Consider the following 5,051-nt stretch of genomic DNA (forward strand, 5'->3'; position numbering starts at 1 on the left):
TTCATGGCCAAAGACTCACTGATTCACGGGATAGATGTGTCTGTAGAGAATCTCTGCCTCCTTTACCGTCTTCAGAAGCACACATGCATTGTCAGATTCTCTCCCACTGTCCACAGGGCGGCTGCACACACAGGACTGGAGACAGGAAACACTTCTTTACTCAGAGGATTGTGGGAGGCTGGAACAACCACGCAGGCGTGTTGTTAGAGCTGATAATGCACAAAAGAACTTCAGAGTTTCCACAAAATCGTTGACGTTCTGAAAGAAGAAACAGCTTATCAGATGCTGAGCATGCTCTCACGCCTCACACCTGACTCACGCCTGAAGAAGTCTCAAACCTCATGTTATTTCTTACTACTCTTCCTCGTGGAATTAACTCCTACTTGTTCCCTAATCCCAGGGCATTTCTCGAAAGGAGAAGCGTTGTTAACCCAGTGTCCTGGCCTTTACCAATCATGGCTCCCTAATCATCCCCATCTTTCAACTGGCTTTACCACTCTGTTCTCCCCTCTCGTGAGAGATGATGTGTGGTGAGAGAGAGATGTGTGGTGGAGGGGGTTCCCATTATCCCCATTACCTGTACAGCACTTTGAGTGGAGAGTCAAGAGAAAAGTGTGAGGATTATTATTATGTGCTGGACTGCACTGGATCCTACGGGTGGAGCGGTGGTACTGTGGCTAAGGATCTGTGCCTGTAGCTGGTTTTGCCAGTTCAAATCCCGCGGCTGGCAGAGGAATCCTACTCCCTGGGGCCCTGAGCAAGGCCCTTAACCCCAACTGCTCCAGGGGTGCTGTATAAATGGCTGACCCTGTGCTCTGACTCCAAGCTTGGGGCAAGTTGGGGTATGTGCAAAGACAAATTCTTAATGCAAGAAATTGTATATGGCCAATAAAGTGATCTTATACTGTATCTTCCAGTTCTGCGAAAGGCTTCTGCAGTACAGCTCCCTCATCTCTTTCACACATCAGATTTCTGGGCAGCACATTGCTGAGTGTCACATTCCCACCAAAACGCAAATTCCTTCCATAACTTAATGAAATTTGACCCTAAAAACCTTTACCAGCCCCTAGCACATAAAAAACACATTCACATGGCCATTTTTATCTAGGATCATCTTTATGTGAATCTTTAAATGAGCTCAGAAGATTATGAATGTGTACACAGAAGGCTCTCTAAAACAGCCTATTAAAGCTGTAGCTGAACTGGGATGATTGAATTGTACAGGTCCTGCTTAAACGCTGACATGATTTTAAATTTTATCTGTATGAGAATGTCAGTGTTACAGGCTGAATTGCCACCAAACAAAAAGAGATGGCATTGTGATGACCCCCGCTCCATATTTCAAGGGTGATCTGTCGTTTCTGTCATTTTGCAGGCCACTGTGAGAACGTGTTTATGTTCTGACATGTAATGTTTCTTCCATTAGGTAGCCAGTACACCTTTAATTAGCACCTTCCTTAAACACGCTTTATTTCTTTGTGGTGATATTTTTGTCTTTCGAGCCTTGTTGGCCTCCCGGGAGTTTCACAGTGCCGTGATTGTATAGTTACTGTTTGTGTGGTTTCCGTCTCAGCCCTGCCTGTCCTGGGGGTGTGATCATACTGTAATACAGACATAGCTCTGCCCCTCCTGGCCAGCTCATCAGTAGGGAAAGAGGCTCAGTGTCTTTTCACACCATTGTGCATGGCTTCCTCTAGACCTGATAGCTGGTGTCACTTTCCACCACTGATGAAACACTGCCTTCCCAGGCATGGCTATTTTGTCATGATCACACACAGCCATTACAAAACAAACACTACCAAGCCAGACTCCACTGCTGCAGTGATATTGTATTATTGCTGTTAGGTCTTTTATTGTTCTTTTTTTAAGAATGCATTGTTATTGGAATGTGAGGCAGTAAGGTTACAGAGTACAAGGCAGTGTTGCACTGCAGTAACAGTGGGTGGGATAAGATCATTTTGTGGTCAATTTCTTGTAGTAGGAATTTGTCTTTTCCCAAACCCCGACTTGCTCTCCATAAGACACACAGACAGGGAGAGAAGCTGGGGGTCAGAGCGCAGGGTCAGCCATTTATATGGCACCCCCTGGAGCAGCTGGGGTTAAGGGCCTTGCTCAGGGGCCCAATGGAGTAGGATTGCTCTGCCGGCTGAGGGATACGAACCCGTAGCCTTCCAGCCACAGGCACAGAACCTTAGCCACAGAACGACCACACCAGATTCAGTATTTTCAATCAGATACTGCTGATCTCAATGTACATGTCGCCTTTCAAGGAGCCTAAACATACACATTAAAACAATTTCTCTACAACAGAGAACACTTCAGAATGTACAAAAAAGAACAACAAGAAGAAGAAAGAACATTTACAAAAGTTACATGACCTAGGCACACAAATGGTCAAGTTCAAGGTCAAGTTCACGTTTATTTGTCATTCCAGTCACATACAAGAATACACTGGAATGAAATATCGTTCCTCCTGGTCCACAGTGCAAATACAGGCAGGACAGACAGGATACACATAGTGGAAAGTGCAGATAGTGCAAATTACACAATATACACAACACACTGGGGGGATTTAAACCCTGTTTCTGGAATTGGGGTGGGTGCAAGTAGATTCCAGGGTGTTGAGGAGCCTGACAGCCTGCGGGAAGAAGCTGTTACAGAGCCTGGTTAAACTTGTCTATAGCTCAAGAGTACATGGGTAATGATCGAACAATAACAATGGTACCAGCTCTGAACTCGGCCTAGTCCGTTATCTCATCCCTACCCCTGACATTTAGGAGAAAGCCCATGAAACAAGGTGGCTTTTGCAGAGAAAGGGTCGGAGCATTACAAATGCAAGTAGGAAGGGAATTCCAGAGAGTAGGAGCAATGGAACTAAAAGAATGAGGTCCATTGTTACGATCATTACAATGCAATGCAGTATAGAAGAGCATAGTGCAATATAAGTGCAGAACTTCTTCGGTGTGGCGTGGCACTATAAAACAGTAATGTAGTATTATTTTAGTGGGGTTCAGTGTTATTGAACTGTGATATTATTGGAGTTCAGTATTATTGAACTGGCCTACTGTGATAATTTGAACTATTTGATCTGCTACAATGTTAGTGTTAGTGTTGGTGAACTAAATTAGCTGCTCTGTTTCATCATTAGGCATTAGGCACCATACATACCGAGTCTCTGTCTCTTCCACAGTATATAGTAAAGCCCCTGCATGTACCTCCGGGGTGTCAGAGCTCACAGCGTGGCCTTCATGTCCCTCATGCTGAAGCCAAGGTTTGGCGTGACAAGTTGAACCTGCTCTTCCACATTCCCAGAGGGTACAGTCTACAGAGTTTGTGATGAGCACCCCCCACCCCAGAGCATTTTCCTTCTGTTCTGTTTGGACAGGACAGGGCTGGAGCAGTTAGCGGTTTCTGCCTCACCCTCTGCCTAACAGTGTGCTTTGCCTTTCATGCCCTTTTGTCTTTGAGAAAGAGTAGACTTTTCACTTTGCTCAAGGAAGTCAGAAACCTCCACTGCCCTAATTACAGACCCCAATCTGAGAATCTGCCCCTTACAGTATCAGTACCATACAGACTGGAGCTGAGGAGTCCACTGTTGGTGTGGCTCTGAACTATGTGACTCTGGTAAGGGCATCCCCAAAGCTAACGGACCCTGGCCTCCTGGGCATGAATAGAGCTCACACAGCATGGACAGAAGACAGATTTTATTCTGAAAATGCCAGAAATGTAGAGTACAGCATCTCAGCTATGACTGTGGCTCAGCAGATTATCTGCCTGCCCGCTGCTGGTGCTACACAAGAGCTGAGATGCCAGTTTGTTTGCATCATAGAGCAGGGGTATCTGATCCTGGTCCTACAGGGCTGGTGTGGCTGCATGACTTCCAGGTCTGAAGATCTGGAAGTAATTGGGTTGTTAAGCCAATAACGAGCTGACTGACAGTGCCGGATTTCCCATTAGGCACTTTAGACACAGTGCCTAGGGCCTAAAAATTTTTTAGGGCCACGAAGGAGGGAAACACTAGTGACTAATGAAAAATGAGCTGAAACAACATGCTTGCGATCGGCTCTAGGTGCTCCAAATCAATAATCATGCGCTATTTAGCGGCTGTTCTAGAAACGAGAAGTATCGAAGTGATGGTTGCTCAACTCGCTCCATCAATCACAAGGTTTAGCATGAGAATAGATAGATAGATAATACTTTATTAATCCCGTAGGGAAATTGATAGTATAAATCAATTAGTTAAAATAGTTTAAAGTGCATCATGTCAATCGACGTAATTCAACTGGGGTTTACCCCTCTCTTTGCACAGTTTGGAGTGCAATAACCTAGGGCCTACGAACATCAAAATCCGTCCCTGCTGACTGACTTGGAATGAAAACCGCAGGCACACTGGCCCTCCAGGACTAGGACTGTCCTCCCCTGGCAGAACCCTTTGTTATTTGGACTCTTTACTCTTCCAGAGGTCTCAAACAGTTCCTGGAAGGCCAAGTGTCTTCTAGTTTGTGTTCCAACCATGTTCTCACATAGCTGGTCTGATTATTTAAGTAACTGTATACTTGTAATATCTCTAACCAGGCTCTGAGGCGATTTATAGGAAACTGTAACTGAAAGTGAAAGTCTTGTTTATTCCACTCTAAAAGGCCTCAAGAAACATCCTGTTACATCCTGAAACTGTTACATGTCTGATTCAGAAAATAATTGGGTCAATTACTTAATTGACTTCCCAGGTTGGAACAGAAACCAGAAGACACCAGGCCCTCTGAAAATGAGTGTGAGACACCTTTGCTCTTCTAAACACGTTTTCACTTAGACTTCCATACTGGGATCTCAGATGGTTTGGTGGTATTGAAATGGAATTTCCTGTTTGCATTCAGGGTCTATTTCTAAGTGAATACTGGAAGATTCGATGCAACGCTGTTTCTGAGGCACAAAAACAATTTCTTCTTCTGAAATGCGGTTAAACCTCCTAAAAGCACTTCTGCACATTTATACTTAACTCTTTAGCGAAGGCTGAAGCTACAGTGCAGACGCTCACGTGTCGCTGCTGGGGG

The sequence above is a fragment of the Lepisosteus oculatus genome, chromosome 9 (genome assembly GCF_040954835.1).
Source record: "Lepisosteus oculatus isolate fLepOcu1 chromosome 9, fLepOcu1.hap2, whole genome shotgun sequence".
NCBI classification, from domain to species: domain Eukaryota; kingdom Metazoa; phylum Chordata; class Actinopteri; order Semionotiformes; family Lepisosteidae; genus Lepisosteus; species Lepisosteus oculatus.